The sequence below is a fragment of the Lygodium microphyllum genome, chromosome 16 (genome assembly GCF_053477565.2).
Source record: "Lygodium microphyllum isolate KBCC chromosome 16, Lygodium_microphyllum_v1.1.10, whole genome shotgun sequence".
NCBI classification, from domain to species: Eukaryota; Viridiplantae; Streptophyta; class Polypodiopsida; order Schizaeales; family Lygodiaceae; genus Lygodium; species Lygodium microphyllum.
The window spans coordinates 26,649,518-26,668,592 of record NC_141150.1 but is presented as its reverse complement, the minus strand read 5'-3'; the positions used below and the strand labels follow the sequence as shown (position 1 = coordinate 26,668,592).

Sequence of the window (19,075 nt, the reverse complement as noted above, 5' to 3'; positions counted from 1 at the left end):
AAGGATATAAAGGATAAAGAAAGGGAGGGTTATGTGAATGTTCTCAAGAAGCATGCATCATTGTTTATTTCTGATTATACTCACATTATAGGTGTCACTGTAGTGAAGCATCACATCCAACTCAAAGAAGGAAGCAAACCTCTAGTACAAAGATTGAGAAGACTGGGAGTTGTGCAACAGGATGCACTGTTGACGGAGGTGAAGAGACTCTTGAATGCAGGATTCATATACCTAGTGGGACATTCAGAATGGGTCTCCCCAGTAGTAGTGAGGTAAAAGAAAAATGGTAAGTGGCAAGTATTCATAGATTACAAGCTACTAAATGTTGCAACAAAGAGGGACCACTTCCCTCTTCCATTTCAGGATGAAATATTGAATGAAGTAGTGGGACATGAGCGGTATACAATGTGTGATGGCTACTCTGGCTACTTCCAAATCTGCATTGCAGAGGAGGATCAAAAGAAGACCACTTTCATCACACCATGGGGCTATTTTTCCTTTGGCGTCATGCCCTTTGGTCTCACAAATGCCCCAGTAACCTTTGAATGATTCATGAATATGGTCTTCCAACCTTACTTTGGTAAGTCCATAAGGGTCTTCATAGATGACTTTTGTATTTACAGCTTAAGGAACATACATCTACGAAAGGTTGATGAATGATTTACTCGCTTAGGCTAGGTTGGGCGGACAACTAAATAAGGATAAATGTCACATTGGGGAAAGCAAGGTTACACTATTAGGGCATGTAGTGTCAATTGAAGGAATTGAGCTAGATCCAAAAAAGGTAGAAACATTGCTAGCTCTACCTTCCCCAACCTCCATCAAACAATTAATCTCCTTCTTACAAATATAAGATATTTGGGTAGATTTATACTCTTACTCTCTCAGGCCATATATCCCCTGCAGCAACTGACACACCAAGAAACACTTGTATAGAGTGAACAAAGTGAAAGAAATTTTAAGGAGATAAAGAAAATATTGGATTCACTTCCTATAATCCTCCAGCCTTGTTGGGAAGAAACATTCTTTATAAACCCTAGCGTGGGAGAAGAGGCCATTGGTGCTACTCTCCTACAAAAAGATCCAAAAACATCCTTCATGAGGCCTGTGTATTTTTCCAGACACCTCATGAAAGCCTCAGAGAAGGCTTACACCTCCATGAAACAACTAGTGTTGGCCCTCACGTTTGCAGTAACCAAATTTCAGCCATATTTGCTTCCAAAGAGGTTTGTGATTATCACTCTGGAGGATATGTTTCCCTAGGCACTACAACATATGGAAATCTATGACCAAATAGCAAAGTGGTGGTCCAACTTCAAGAGTTTGATTATACATTGCAGGTTGAAAAAACAACTCGAGCATGCATGGCTGATATTTTGACAAACATGTGCTATGAGAAAAAATTTAGGGTAAAAAGAAAGGACCTTCCACCACCCCCATCCATAAAAACTCTTGTAGATGCTTATAGCCTCTACTTTGATGGTGCATACAAGAGAACTAAGGATAAGGCAGCCCCAAGCATTGTTGTTTTCTCTCCTTTAGGAGAGAAAATCTATGGTGAAGGAATCATCTTGGAAGGTGTCCACTCTAACAATGAGGCTAAATATCAAGCTTTAATTCATGGTCTTTGTTATTGTCTTAGTAATTCAATCAAGAGGTTGAATGCTTTTGAAGACTTCATGCTATTGGTAAGGTAGATGCAAGGTACATGGGCATGCAAAAATACAAACCTCTCTAGTAAAATGAGAGAGGCCAAATCTCTTATGAGAAGATTTAGGGAGGCACAACTACATCATGTGCCAAGAGACCAGAACAAGGATGCCAGCCATCTAGCATCATCAAAGCTGAATGAGTCAATGGTGGGAGCAGTGGCTATCAAACCCCCACTTCAGCAAGGCAAGGAAGTCTTAGAAGATATTCTACACCTCTTAGAGCAAGGAGAAGCTCCCAAACACCTGACTAAGGGAGAAAGACAGTGGCTAGCTTGGAAGGCTACAAGATATCGCATGGTAAATGATAGTTTGTATTGTATTGGTAAGGATGGTGTGCTTAGGAAAGTGCCTTCAAAATGGGTTGAAGAAATCTTAAAAGCTTGCCATGATGATGTGTGTGGAGGCCACACACGACATCACAAGTAGAAAGGTTCTACAAGCCAGCTTTACTTGGCCCAGTCTAAAATTGTGTGGCATGAATCATCACCCGTTTGCACATAACCTGTATTTTGCAAATCTTGCATCTCTCCAAACCATTTTGCATGGCTGGTCATATGATTGGATGTACCTGAATCAACATACCAAACATCATCATGTGTTTCCTTTCCTGAAACAGCATTCAGCATATGCTGCATAACAAACAGACGTTCATTTTTGTCTTCATTCTGTCATGAAGATGATGATGCATAGTTTCCTTGCTGCAACTTGCCACTGTAAATATCATCTTTCTTAGGATAATATTGGGCTACAATATGATTTGTTTTGCCACAGTAGTGACACACAATACCAGAGTTGTTAGAACCTTTGTTCTACCATCCACCTCTTCCTTTAAAGCTCCCCTTGTCTCTAAAGTTACCATGAGCTCCTGAAACCTACATATCACCAAATTGCTGATTCAATCTGTTTTGCTAGTTGTCACTACCACGTCCTGTACCATGGACTCTTGAAGAGAACCTGCCACGTCCCCTTCCTGAACTAGAGTAGAAAGCTTGGACCTGCTCATCACTTTTTTCATATGTCTCACTCTACATGTTGATCTCTTTAGTGATCATAAGGGAGACCAAGTCATCGAAATATGGAAATGGCTTTCTGACATATACAGAAGTTACAAAAGACTTCCAAGCCTTTTCATTGTTAAGTCTACCCAAGGTAGACGACACCAAATCATCATCATCGAGCATTGCATCAATCGCTGCCAAGGCATATGCAATGCTCCTTACCTTCAATGCATACTCATTGATAGACATATTCCCTTTCTTCAATGTATTCAACTCTTGCTTGAGTTGAATCTTTCATACCTTTGTATTTATGGAAAACATACTTTCAACAAGTATGGTCCAAGCTACATAGAAATTCTCTGCATTTCTAATATGTCCCAGCATATTATTGTCAATTACTGTAGACAGCCAATACATGAACTTTTTGTCTTTTGCATTCCATTCCTTCCGTGCCTTTGTCTCTTCTGCAATTGAAGGATCACTCACCTCCAGCTTCTTTTCTTCACCTGAAACAAACTCGTAGAGGCCTTTTCCAATAAGGAAGTTCATGGCACAGAACTTCCATGAAGGGTAGTTGTTCTTGTCAAGCTTCTCAACGATGGAGTTTCCATTGTTCTCTACCATTATCACAAAACTAATAGCAAGAAAATCTTCTGCAACCCTCGACCTATAGTACCATTATGGAATTTCCACTATTCTCTACCATTATCACAAAACTAATACCAAATAGCAAGAAAATCTTCTACAACCCTCGACCTGTAGTACATAGCAATATACCAAATAGCCTTTTTCACTATCTATTCAACAATACATGTAATCTGCAACCAGTTTGCAGATAAACCTTGTGTTTATTTGCTGGTAAACACCTTTAAACTTACAAATCTGAAATCTGTAACCTATGTACCTGTACGGTAGACACAGCTGAAATTACAGGATACCTTGAACTGTTGTCCGTAACCTTGCGGGTCTAAAACAGGGCCTGAAATGACCTCGGATGGCCAAAATAGCAGAATATACAGTGCTCTTAGCACACACCAAATCTCACTACAATCTGAGATTTTTTGCTCTGCCCTGCTTCTGGTGCCTCCACAGGTACTGTTCAAGAGAAAGAGTGGAAGAATGGGAGAGCTTCTTACTCGTGGCTTGCTTGCTCGAACCTTGCTTCTTCTCCTTCACTTCAGCATTCAAAATCAGCCTCTCTCAGTGGCGCAGCTCTGATACCATGCCAAAAATCGTGTGGTGGGGGGACTTGCTCAAGATGCTGCGCCGAACACACACAGAGTGCACAATGAGAGGCTCACTCAAGAGACAAGAAGAGAGATGGAGGCCAAAACGTTTTCTTGCTGTTTTCTTCTTCTTCTTCCACACACTTTACAATGTATACAAAGTATAGATAAGATATAACATAAAGGAAAGTGGCCTATTAAGTCAAACAATGCATAACCGACTACACCAGTCAACTGGCGCTATAACTATGCCCGTTGTAAATAGGTATAATAACCTGAATATAATAAGTAATGAGTCAGTGGCCATGTGAGATTCATAATGACCACCAACGTGCTAAGTGTAGATGTATGGACCCATCTAACTAGGCGGTCCATCATCAATGTCCGCATGTGTTGAGCTTGTCATCTCAATAGGTCAAGGGGGGAAACTTCGATCGGAAGGTTCCAACGGGGTGGTGTAGCGTCTTACAATTAGGTGGTGTAGTGGCTACGGCCGAGAGCCCTAGGGGATGGGAGAGAACTCTAGAGGAAGGCCTAGAGGGGGTGCAACTACCGTACCAGCAAGGATGGGGGGAGCTATCACTTAAGATGCAACATGTATAGATAGTTATAACCATATATCACTTCAAACGGTGCTTTTTTTGTAGCTGTGTGTGGTGTATTGTTATATGCAAACTGCAGTAAATGTAAATGTGTGTCCCATGTCTGTGGTTTAGAAATAGTGTAAGCACGTAAAAGATCTAAAATAGTACTGTTAGTGGCTTCTGTTTGTCCATTAGTTTCAGGATGAAATGCAGATGAGAAATCAATCTTTGTTCTTAGGTTAGCAAACAAAGTAATCCAAAAGTTCTTACAAAATCTAGAATCACGGTCAGAAATAATAACTTTTGGTAATCCATGATTAGTGAAAACAGTTTTCAAAAACAATTGTGTGTCAAGATTGTGGGAGAGAAGGAAGGAGTCTCACTTGTAGCTTCCTTGCTTGCACAATGGGGGAATACACACAGAGGTGGAGGCTGAAAATTGTTTTCCTCTTCTTAGTTGTGTAAGCCAAAAGAACTCTAATACAAAGAAATAGAAGAACCCTATATATGGGTCTCAAACCAAACTCAACTAACTAAGGTGGCATACTAACTGAGCCACAAACTAGAGTAGATAAGGATAGCTATCATGTAGCTATTATTCATGGGCGGTGTACCAACCGCGTCTGCACAACTGACAAGTCGGTGACATAAATACACAACAGTCACTCTGGCGTATCACGAGTGGAGCTCGATATCTCAACACTCCCCCTTGAGCTCAATCCCAATTCCTGCGCACCAAGTAGGTCTCTGAACTTGCGCAGCTTCTCTGCGCCCAATGCCTTCGTGAATATGTCAGCTACCTGATCCTCTGTGCTGACATAAACTAGATCAATAAGACCTAGTAAAACCCTCTCTCGCACATAGTGATAATGCACCTCAATGTGCTTTGTTCTAGCATGATAGACTCGGTTATTTGCCAAGTGTATACTACTCATGTTGTCACAATAAATGACAACTGGTCCATCTGTAGACTGATGCATATCATAAAGTAGTTTATGCAACCAAGCTACCTCACATGCAGCCATTGCTGCACCCCTGTACTCAGCCTCTGTGCTTGACAAGGCAATTGTAGGCTGTTTCTTGCTGCTCCAAGTGACTGCACCACTCCCAAAAGAGAACACATATCCACTGGTAGATCGTCTATCAGAAATACTACCAGCCCAATCAGCATCAGTGTATCCATGCAACTATATCTGAACCCCAGTCTCAAAAAATAGTCCATACTGCAATGTGGACTTCACATACCTGAGTATGCGTCTAGCCGCATCCAAATGTGGTTTCCTTGGAGCCTGCATAAACTGACTTACCAATCCAACAGCATAGCTCAAATCTGGCCTGGTAATAGTCATATAAATCAAACTTTCTACTATGCGTTTGTACATAGTAGGGTCTTCTAGAAGCTCACCTGTATCTGTGCTCAGCTTCACATTCTGCTCCAAAGGAACTAAAATAGGCTTGCAGCCTATCATCCCATATTTGGACAGCATGTCCAATCCATACTGCATATGCAAGAGCTGTATCCCACTTGGTGATCTAGTCACCTCAATGCCCAAGAAATAACCCAGCTCTCCCAAATCCTTCATCTCAAACTTCTGCTTCAATAGCATTTTCACATGAAGGATATCTTCATCACTGTCACCTGTCATAATCAAATCATCAACATAAATGACAAGCAGCATAATACCTTTCTCTGTTTTTCTCACATAAAGTGAGAAATCTGCCTTGGAAATCTGAAAGCCAATAGTGACAAGATACTATCCTATCTTATCAGACCATGCTCTAGGTGCTTGCTTCAAGCCATACAAGGCTTTCTTCAACCTACAAACAAACTCAGGATGAACAGCATGCACATAACCTGGTGGCTTCTCCATATAGACCTCTTCTTGCAAATCACCATGCAAAAAGGCATTCTTTACATCCATCTGATGTAAAGACCATCCCTTTGATGTAGCCATAGCAATGACTACTCTTACAGTTGCCATCCTTGCAACCGGACTGAATGTTTCTTCATAGTCAATGCCATATGTTTGTGCATACCCCTTGACTACTAATCTTGCCTTGTATCTATTCACAAAATCATCTGCATTGTGCTTCACCTTATAAACCCACTTACAGCCAATTGCATTTTTACCTTTAGGCAAAGGTACCAATTCCCATGTAGCATTTGCTTCCAAGGCATCCATTTCTTCATCCATGACTTTCTCCCATTTTTCTTTTCCCATGGCTTGCTCAAAAGAAGTGGGTTCTGGTTCCTGTATCACTTTGACCATATATGCGTAGTGAATGGCTGTAAATCCATCATATTTCAGCCTATCCATAGGATACCTATCTCTCCTAGACCTGCGCAAAGTAGGTTCACTCCGAGGTGCTCTCAAAACATCCCTGGTCTTCCTTACTCTAGGTGTAACAATAGAAGGAATACCCAACTCATCATCAATGGTCTGTTCTGAGCCACTGGATTCACCATCCACATAAGAGTGACCTGCATTCACATCAAACATGGACTGATCAACCTTCTCTTTTCCTTTTCGTGATACCTGCATACCATTATCTGCATTACTTTGAGAAGATTCTCTTGATCTCAATCTGCCTGTCCATGGCGAAGAATGTGAACCAGTGCTAGAGGACGCTCCAAGTCCACTAATATTTTGTGACTGTTGCTGTGAATTCTGTGCAGCATTGCCATTTTGTGCATCTACATCATCAATCACATTTACTGGTTTATACCAGCTACTCATCTCATAAAAAATAACATCTCTGCTCACTGTAAACTTACGAGTAGAAGGGTTATAGCATCTATACCCTTTTTGCTGCAGAGAGTAACCAATAAAGATGCACTTCTCAGCTTTTGGATCCAACTTGGATCTCAACTCATCTGGCACATGTACATAGGCAATGCAACAAAAAAATTTCAAATGAGAAATATCCGGTTTCCTACCAGTATACCTCTCCTCTGGAGTCATTCCATGTATTGCTGCAGTGGGTGTCCTGTTCATTATGTAGACTGCTGTAGAACTGCTTCAGCCCAATAAAAATCTGGCAAGTCTTTTTCATTGAGCATGGCACGAGATACCTCTCCAATATGCCTGTTTTTCCTTTCTGCAATTCCATTTTGTTGTGGGGTATGACTGCATGAATATTGCTACTTTATGCCATGCTCCTGCAGGAACCTTGCAAACTCATTTGAGAGGTACTCTCCCCCTCCATCTGACCTTAGGCATTTTATTTGCAGGCATGTTTCTTTTTCAACCATAGCTTTAAGGGTTTTGAAATGCCCAAAAACTTCACTTTTCTTTTTCATAAAATACACCCAAACTTTTCTGCTATAGTCATCAATAAAAGTGACAAAATAATGACAGCCTCCAAGAGATACAGCTTTAGTAGTCCACACATAAGAGTGGATTAATTCCAATGGCTTCTCACTCTCTTGAACATGTCTAGGAAATGTTTTCCTTGCTTGTTTTCCAAACTGACAGGCTTCACATACCTTATGCATTTCTGCAACCTTGAATTTGGGCAATCCTACAACAATATTTTGGGCCTGCATTGATTTAAGTCGCTGTACATTAACATGACCAATGCATTTATGCCAGATATCAATATCTGCAACTACACTGGTCCCATGTGCAAACATTGCTGCACTCAATTCAGACATGTCTGCATCCAATGTAAACATTCTACCCTTCTTCTTTCCTTTTGCTATCAAGCGACCTTTATTTTTCATATCCTCAACAAAGCATCCATGAGGATTAAATCTGACCTGCAAGCCCTGCTCAACCATTTGACCAACAGAAACCAGATTCTTGGTGATATTCGGGACATGAAATACATCGGACATGTATTTCTTTTTCCCATCCTGCATAGACAAAGGAATTTTTCCAATCTGCACAATAGGATGTGCAGTATCATCACCAATCTCCACAAATCCTGGTTTTTCCATTTTTCTTGCATCCTCCATCCATTCTACATGACCTGTCATGTGGTTTGATGCACCTGAGTCAACATACCATACATCATTGCTTTCTTCTGCACTTGTCACAGAATTATTCATGTGCTGCACCATAAACAAGTGCTCATTTTTGTCATCACCCTGTCTACTAGAAGATGCATAATTCCCTTGTTGCAGTTTTCCATTCATGATGTCATTCTGCTTTTTATAGCAGTCTTTAGCCATATGACCCATTTTACCATAGTAGTAGCATTCAACATTACTGTTTGCATTTTGGCCTCTTTGCCATCCACCACGACCTCTCTGGCTCCCCCTGCCTCTAGAGTTACCACGTCCTCCTCCATAGGACTGGTTTTCTTGAGTTTGCTGCATATTCTGATTTCTACCACGGCCTCCATATCGGCCTCCTCTACCTCTGCCTCTACCTCTTCCAGCATTTGAGTAGAAGACAGCTTCTTTTGAAGTTCCTCCTGAAGAAGATGCACCACCATTTCTCTGCTCCTCAGAAATTAGAAGAGCAATCAACTCCTCAAAATCAGGAAATCTTTCACGGACGGAAATGGATGTTCGAAACTGTGCATAATCCTTTCCTAGACCATTCAAGGTCACAGAAACTAAATCATCATCTTCCACTAGCGACCCAATGGAAGCAAGTGCATCTGCAATCTTCTTCACCTTCATGTGGTAGTCATTGATGCTCATATTTTCTCTTTGCACATTATGCAACTCTTTCTTGAGCTGCATTTTTCTGGCTTGTGTATTTGTGCTATACATTTTTGACAAAGTATCCCATGCCTCCTTTGGCGTACTTGCATCTTGAATATGCACAATCATAGAGTCTGAAATGTTGATAGACAGCCAGTACATAACTTTCCTGGCTCTCTCATGCCATGCTTTAAATGCCTGCATTTGCTGTTGATTGGAAACATCAGGAAGAATTGGTTCTTCTTCATTTCGTGCAACAAATTCCCAATATCCTTTTCCCATAAGGAAATTTGTCATTCTAAACTTCCATGCTTGGAAGTTGTTCTTGTCAAGCTTTTCAGTGACAATCTGTGAGAGAGAATCAGATGCCATTACAGAACACTGCAAAAAATTCTGTCACTGCAAAGAACACAGCTTCAGCCTCACAAAGGCAAATTTGCAAAACTGATGAAAGTGGTATTTGACCACACAATCACTTCCTAGTGACGATTTTGCATCAACAGGCAACATGGATGATTCTGTAACTCCCAATGTCTTTGCGCACAAGCATACGATGCAATTTCTACAGTAACTTTTCACCGACTTGTAGAATAGTGGCTGCACATCATAAAACTGGGCCTTTTCCTGAGTGCGTGCAGAAAACTTCCGCCTCCAAAACAGGCCCCGAAATGGCCTCAAATAAAAAAAACAAGGTCGCTAAGGGCTAAAGGCCTCTCCCGCAGCATATACTGCCCTCTTGCTTCACCGCGAAGGGCGTCTCAACCTGAGACAATGCACTCTTGCAATTTCCGGCTGTGCTACCTGCAGAGATCTGCTCCCAAAACAGAAAATGAAAGCAACACTGCTCCTCTTACCAAATCACCACGAGCTTGGCTTGCTTTCTTGAGCTCCTTACCACGGACAAGGCTCTCATACCATGTCAAAATTGTGGGAGAGAAGGAAGGAGTCTCACTTGTAGCTTTCTTGCTTGCACAATGGGGGAATACACACAGAGGTGGAGGTTGAAAACAGTTTTCCTCTTCTTAGTTGTGTAAGACAAAAGAACTCTAATACAAAGAAATAGAAGAACCCTATATATGGGTCTCAAACCAAACTCAACTAACTAAGGTGGCATACTAACTGAGCCACAAACTAGAGTAGATAAGGATAGCTATCATGTAGCTATTATTCATGGGCGGTGTACCAACCGCGTCTGCAACTGACAAGTCGGTGACATAAATACACAACGGTCACCCTGGCGTATCACGAGTGGAGCTCGATATCTCAACATTGTGATGCCTGAGATGCTGTTAAAGTTTTCTTGCATGGAATGAAATATGCTTTTTTACTAAACCTGTCTACAATAGTCCGAATCATGTCATGGTTAGCTTTAGTATTAGGTAAACCAGTAATAAAATCCATAGAAATCTGTTCCCATAGTCTTGATGGAATAGATAAAGGCATTAGTAAACCATATTGTTTACCATAATGTCTCTTAACTCTTTGACAAACCAAACATTCAGAAACAAAGTCAGATACATCAGTGTCTATATGTGGCCAATAAAAATCTTCAGTCAATGTACGTAAAGTAGATATGATACCTCTATGACCTTGATATGGAGGACAATGAATCTCATTCAAAACAAAAGATCTAAATGGAACTGTAATACATAATCTCTTTTCATAAAACATGAATCCATCATTATAAGACAATGAATCAATAGGAATCCAGTTATTTCCAACTAATTTATTCCAATCAGCATGAAAAGTAATGTCCTGATGATAAGTATCTTTCATAGGTGTTAGAGAATCAAATGATATAACAGAGATATTATGAATGGTCGGTCTTCTACTTAATGCATAGGCTACTACATTTTCTTTACCTGGTTGATATTGGATAAGGGGATGAAAACTCTGAATAAAAGCTGCCCATTTGATATGTCGGTCAGATATTTGGGGTTGACTAAGGAGATGTCTAATACTTAGTTGATCAGTCTTAATCATAAACTCAGAACCCATTAAATAATGTTTCCATTTTCTTAAAGCTTGTACAATAGCTAACAATTCTTTATCATATGTGGAATATTTAAGTTCGAATGGTTTCAGTTTACAGCTAGAAATATAGGCTATGGGATGATTATCTTGCATAAGTATGGTTCCTATTCTAGATCTGCTAGCATCAGTAACTACTAAAAAGAATGGTCTATTAAAATCAGGTAGTTGTAATACAGGAGCATGGGTTAATGCATGTTTCAATAAATCAAAAGGTTTTTGTTGATTATCAGACTAATGATAAACAATACATTTCTTTAAAAGTTTAGTCAAAGGCAAGGCAAGTAATGAAAAATTTTGCACAAACTTCCTCTAAAAACTAGAAATACCTAGAAAAGAATGTAACTCATGCACATTTTTAGGTATAGGCTAGTTCAATATTGCTTCTATCTTCTTAGGGTCAACCTTAATACCTTCTGATGACACAATATGACCTAAATATTCAATTTCTATTTTAAAAAACTCACTTTTTTTTCAATTAGCATACAATTGGTTATCTTTCAACAACTTGAAAACCAAAGACAGATGTTCATAATGCTCTTTCTCATTTTTACTGAATACTAAGATATCATCAAAGAATACTATAACACAATGCTGATATTTCAAAAATATGCGGTTCATCATTCTAGTAAATGTAGCAGGTGCGTTAGTCAATCCAAAAGGCATCACTAAAAATTCATAATGACCAAATTGTGTTCTAAATGCAGTCTTAAATATGTCAGATTCATCTAATCTCACCTGATGATAACCAGATTTAAGATCTATTTTACTAAATATGGCAGAACCTTGTAGTTTATCCATAAGAGCATCTACCCTAGGAATTGGATATCTATTCTTTACAGTAATCTTATTTAGGATACGATAATCAATGCACATACAATAAGTATTATTATTCTTCTTTACCAATAAAACAGGTGTGCCAAATGTAGAACTACTAGGTCTAATTAATCCTCTGTTTAATAATTCCTCAACTTGATTTTGAATTTCTTTCTGCTCTATCTGGTTATGTCTATATGGTGCTTTACAAGGTGGTTGTGTACCAAGAATTAAATCTATTCTGTGGTCTTCAGGACGTGAAGGAGGTAGTCCAGGTGGTAGATCTTCTACAAAATAATCTTTAAATTGTGCAAGGAATTCTTTATGCCTAGGGTGCATATGTTTTTCTTTAGCTTGCAATTCATTCACCCAAATTAAATAATATTTATTACTTTTGCGTAATGCACGTTTAGCTTGAGTACGAGTAAGCAGTGGAAATGCATTAGATGCATGCATACCATACAATGTAATGTGTTTTCCTTGAAAATGAATTTTAATTGAATGTGTGGAATAATCTATGTTAGGATTATGCTAATGACGCCAAGGTATACCTAAGATAATATCACTGGGCTATAATGGTACAACTAGAAAATTCCTTCTTTTAGTATATTCACCAATTTGAATTTCTAGATCATGCACCTCTTGTGTTCCATTATACCTTGTGCCTAAGAATGCTGCTTTAATGCGATAACGCGTAGGAACAGTTTGTAATTTCAATTCTTTCACTAACTTTGCAGAAATAAAATCATGTGTACTATCATCATCATGCAAAATAATCTTTTCTTTTCCATGCACTAAACATTTCATTGTCAACAAAGAATGTGGAGTTGGCATACCTGGTAAAGTATCCAAAGGAGTAGTAAGGTCGTCCTCATCTTCCATAAAGTCAGTCATTTCCTCATGTTCTTCATCTTCCATTGCTCCAAGATAGTTGATATGGATAGGCGGCTTCTTCGATTGTTTGGAAATTGGCTGCTAGATGTCCAGGTTGATGACATTCGTAACACACTATAGGTTTGGCTTTAGATACATTGTTTGTAATGGCAGGAAGTCTAGGAATATTAGGATTTGGTTGTGAAGATGGCTTAGGGTTTTGATTGGTATTTGATGGCAAAGCAGGTGGTTTTGTCCAAAACTTGCGGAAAGATGATGAAGGAAATCGACATTGATTGAATCTTCTAAAATTTGAATTGAATTGCTTAGAACCATAGTTACCATTTGTTTGAAATTGTTGTGGACGCTTGTCTCTTCCTCGAAGCTTGTCTTTAGTGTCATGAGCTAAAGAAATTGCATCTTCAAGAGTTGCAAGCTTGAACATATTGACTTCAGCGTAGTAATGCCCAAGTAATCCAGACATATACTTGCGCTTATGAGTCGCTTCAACTACGTCTTCAAGAATGCGTAGTTGGAGTAAGGCATTCCAAAAGCGTTTGGTGTATTGAGAAATAGGCTCACGGTCTCTTTGCTGAAGAAGGTCCCATTGCTTTATGGCTTTTTCATGGAATTGTGGAGGAAGAAAATTTTGCATAAACTTCTTCTTGAAATTCTCCCAAGTAGTGGGACAATCTATGCTCTTACGAACCACGGTCCATCAAAGAGATGCTCTATCCACTAAATGATTAGTGGCACACTTGATTTTATCTTTTTCAACGTATGTCTCTTCATAAAAGTAATCATCAAACTGACTGATGAATGCAATAAGAGTTTTTCCATCTTGAGTGCCATTGAAAGTACAGAATTTGAAATTTCTTTTACTTATCTTTGTTTCTTTGCGGATGGATTGAGCTTCGAGAGTCGCATCGATGGTTCATCAAATAAGATATTCAGGATTGTGCGGTAGTCGATCTTTGTAAATTGGCCAATTAAACTTGCAATGCTTGCCGGGCTCTTCGTTATTCATCCAACTGCAACATAATTAAATCCAACTTTTGTTTCATCATAGGTTCAAGAAGATCGCCTTCAGCCATTAAATCATCCATATTTTGTTCGGTCATCCTGTAAAACTTCAAAAGACCTCACACTCTCAAAATCCAATTAGCGGGATGAGCGTAGCTCAAAGTCGAGTGTACAAGGCTTATAGATTTTTGTTTAGCTTTCACGGTCTTCGTCTTTGGTAATTGTGGGGTTTGAAATCTTTGTAAAATCTGTGTTTGACCTTCTGCATGTGCTGAAAATGGTTTAGCAAGTCTGCATATGCGAACAGAGTCTTCCAGGGAACAATTTTGCAGTTCGGTGCTTCTGCGCAGGAATAGTCCTTATGGAAGTTTTTAGCACAAGTCAGTTCTGACTTTTGGTGACTTGATGGACTTGCAGAGTTGCAGAACTTAGGAAACTTGAGAGACTTTGGAGCTCTGTGTGTGACTTTGAACTTGCTTGACTAAGCTTTAAGCTTAGTATGGCTGAAACGACAAATTTTAGGGAGAGAGGGCCGTTTTTCAATGCTGAAATTTTCGCTTACATGCCGTGGCCACAATTCATCCAATTTTTGTTGATGTAAGCTTTATAAAGCTTACTAATAAAGCATGCTAAGATTTAACTTAAGCTTTTAAGATTGTTAAGATATGGAGCTTACTGTAGCTGTGAAAAAAAAACGACTTGATGGAAGAGATGTAGAAGTGGTCCTCCGCCGTTACAGGCCGGTCCTCCGCCCCATTACAGGCCGATCCTTCGCGAACGATCAGAGGCTATAAACAAAGGTTCTTGACTGCCAGGAATCCACCCATATCGACCATTCACGATGAGACTAACCATAGAGCTCGATCGTTCTAGGAGCTTCGCCTTCGCACAAGATGGGTAGCGATTGGAAGCTCTCAATCTCAACTTCACTCTGATACCACTGGTGCACAGATCAGAGGCTGTATGCTCACGTAGTGAACGCCAGAAGGTCCCCAAGAACAAAAGAACTCTACTTTTTGCACAAAACTTAAGGTAGAAAGCATGCACGACATGAACAAGAGACCAATTGGGTGCAATCTCCCCCCGTGCCTTGTGTGAAAGCTCCACAAAGCATGTATCTCATATATTTATCATCTTCAAGCTCAAATAATAGCCCAAATTACAAAATAGCACGCTTTTGGCTTTTTAGTTTGCTTTAGCATAAAATAGAAATAAAGATAATGGGCGACCGCCCAAAGAGTCAGGCATACCCAATACAATGTCCAAATACAAATATCATAATCGTGTGCCCATGCGCATACAAAATAATAAATAAATATCCAACGCCTTAATAAATAGGCGCGACAAAATATAAGCGCTATGCCTAAGGTATGTGCCCATCAAAATATAAGTGAGAACTCGAATACACGCTATCCTCCAATGCTTTCCTCCGCCCCACTGCTGCTATCTCTACACATCAACTGAAGCATTCACAATCGTTAGTAAAATAATACAATTAAACTGACAAAAGTAAATACCTAGTAGTCTTTAGCTACATAAATAAATCAACTGGTTAGAAATCAATCCTAACCTTAATTTATCACGAGTGCGCACTCTAAACTCATAAACGTTTATTAATTTAATATGTATTTTGTGGATTCACCCGCTATGGAATCACCCATGTACACACTAAATTAATGAAACACCCTAAAAGGATAGGCGTCCCAATCAACTTCTTGCACAAAGAATCCACTTTGTGTATGAGCCCCGGTCAACAAAGTTTACGGAATCCATTGTAAAACCTCACAGAATCCACCATGGCACGGAATCCACTGTGAAATATGCCTCCTGGCATCAGGCGGTGATTCAGGTGGCTTCTCCACGGCAGGCGGCAGCACAGCAACCTTCAACTCCTCTCCTCCCTCACATGCTCCAGGGGGAGGTCATATAGGCTGGGGGGGGGAGGGAAAGGTAGCCACACACGTGGCTTGTGTGCATGCCTCCCCCCTCATGCTTCCCCACACCACATCGCTCCTCTTCCTCTCACACTCCTCTCCCTTGCCATGCATCAGCTCAGGGGGGAGGGGTTTATTAAAAAAATTTGCACTAAAGTTATCCATTAACCCCTTTTTCCCCGTGAAGGGTGTTCTCGTGCGGCTTGCGGGATTTAGCCTCGGCCTTATTTGCACAACGTGGTTGGGGTTTATTATCGCGCGCACGGGGTAAGCATTTAACTACCAACTTTTTACAATGTGGAAGATTACTTTAGGGTGCCTTATTGCATGGGGTGTGTGGGGTTTAAGGTCGACTTAATATTTCGAGTGGAAATATTACACCATACTATAGACACTAAACAATAATGACTAATATGACATTAACTCTCTAGAATACACTATTAGTGAATTTGGAAACTTTTCAGAAGTTTAGGACTCATGATCAAAACTTTCTCTTTGCTATTACTCTCACATCATTGGTCAAAATTTAATGTTTAATAGCTCTAGATTCATATTTTCATAAGGTTTCCAATTATGTGCTAGATGGTACGTTTGGAAAACTTACAATATGTCTTTTTAGAGTGTCAATATTCTAAATAATGAGAAATAAGACTTAAAAGATTCCCAAATTCACTAAAATTGTGTTCTAGATTAATAAGAAAGGTGGATGATGATGCAATCTAGGATTTTTCACATTGTGTCTTCTTAGCAATAGGACCATCTGAACCTACACATCCTCCAATATGTGCCACACAGTTAATCTTCATTTGGAACGATATATTCATCTTTCACCCTTGCATCTTCATCGTCCTCTTGATCATCCAAGTCAAGATAAATGTGTTCTTCATCTTGCACATGTTCTTTAATTGGTTCACTTACATTCCGTCACTTCAAATTCTTGATCCTCTTTCTTGCACAGGAATCTTCAAATCTATACCATCTAGCTCACAAAAAGAATACATCACATTATCATGTACATGCTTCACAATGTAAGGACCAAACCATCTCTTAGAAACCTTTCTGATGTACTATGTTGAGTGTCAAGTCTACTATCATAGACTAACATAGAATCTCCTTTCTCAATGGCTTTTGGACAAAGCTTGTGTTTCTTGTCAAATCTATCTTTATTCTTCAACCTAGCATCTTTGAAACACATGATTGCAATCTTGATGTCTTTAAGCCTCTTTTTCTAGCTGTCGAATTTGCAAAGCAAGAAGGTCCTCCCAATTTGTATCATTCTCCCAAGGTAGCACACTCCAAGTGGTAATAACATCTTCAATTTGCATAAGAGGATTTTTGCCATACACAGACTCAGCAGGCATATATCCGGTCACTATACTATTTGTAGTTCAATCAGCCCATAAAGCAAAAGAAAGTAGCATGGGTCACTCTTGAATCTTACCTTTTCATGCCTTCACTAAAGCTTTGATGATAGGCAAGTGTTCGTGTTCACTTTTGCCATTGTCTTCAAGCTTGTATGCTGAAGTGAGTGCAAGATTTATGCCCAACCTCAAGAAGAATTCCCTAGCTTGTTTTGCATCCAACTCTCCTCAATTTACATTATTTTACCAACACAACCATAGTAGCAAATAACGTCTTTCAAAAGAAATTTACATACCACATGTGTATCCTTTGTCCTTAATGCCCAACCTTCCACCTGATCTGCTAGATCTTCCCTACTAAATATAATGTATTGCATTTGCCAAAGTCCCATAGGCATAGTCACCAAGTCAATCACCCATTTGCAATGCATGGCTAAAGGATAGGTAGGATGTATACCATCACAATATCACACATTGAAATACTTTTGGAAAGTAGTATAGGTATCTACAAACTGCAACACATCTTTATACATCCCTTTCATCTAATATCCTTCTTTGATCTTCGTAAAAGTGGTCCATGCACCTTGATGACCAGCCCATATAATCTTATGAAACTCTTTGATAATTTGTTATTGATTCTCCTTATCACATATTACCCTCTATGGAGTACTATTTCTTTGCTTTAGATACTTCCATCGATGGCCATTCTTTAAAAAATACACGTGTGCTTTTCTTTGGAATCCCTTGAAATTCTAATCAGTCAATCCCTCCTACTTAGTCAAAGTGCTCAACTAGGGGCCAATAAGTAGCCACTCAAAATCATACATGTCTTTTGAAGATAATTCAAGAGAAGATGCACAAAAACAATGATCTCATTATAAACATAAGAAGTGGAGTAGAAATTTGTACCAGCATCATCTTCTTCAACAACCATGACCTCTTCATTCTCATAAATAGCTCTCAATATCATATTTGCAACTATATTATCTTTACCTACAATATGGAAAAACTCTGGGTTCAAGGACTTGAGGTAAATAATCCATCACAATATTAGAAATATCTTGAGTTGAGCAACTAGTGATCATACCAAGAAAAGGTAGTTAAGCAACTAATGATCATCACAAGAAAAGGTAGACAATTTGTCTTGGCAACCACCACTGATGCACCAATAAAGTACTATTTATCATACTTCAATGTAATGACCACTCCCCATAATTCCCTCTTAACCTATGGGTAATTTCATTGTCGAGGACTTAAGACTTTGGCTCCAAACTACATAGCATATCTATTTTTCTCTTCATCATCTTGTCCAATAGGCCACCCAATTCCTATTGGACTAGTATCCAATGTAACAATGATAGGCCTTCCACGCTTATAATTACTTTCCTTAGTGTGGGTGCAGATAACAACAAATGTATCAATTTCCTCATTGCCTTTGTATGTGATTCATGTTAATAAAACATTTGAACTTTCCTCCCAACAATTGATAGAGTGCATCTACTACATGTACAAAGTGTGGAATCAAAATAAGATAGCAAACACATGCATCTAAGAATCATCTCACCTTAGTTATGGAGGTACAAGTCTCCACCATCTTTTTAATGGCTTCAACCTTTACTAGAGAAGGCCTTTGACCATAAGACCCACTCATATGTCCCACAATCAAAACTTCATTGACTCCCAAAACTGACTTTGACAAAGAAAGAGTAAGATTTACCTCTTCTAACATGGATTAGATCTTCTCACAATCAAAAATATGATCTGCAACAAACTTGCAACACCCCTTCGAATCCACTATCTCATCCTTGACCACTTCTTTGCACCCTTTTATCAACACATCATCAAGAAAAGACATAGTAACTT

General features: G+C 39.3%; 1 pseudogene; it reads right to left on the bottom strand.

Moving 5' to 3' along the window:
* Positions 1 to 16,646: 16,646 nt before the first annotated feature.
* Positions 16,647 to 17,218, bottom strand: LOC148022649 (uncharacterized; annotated as a pseudogene).
* Between the last annotated feature and the right edge of the window lie 1,857 nt (positions 17,219 to 19,075).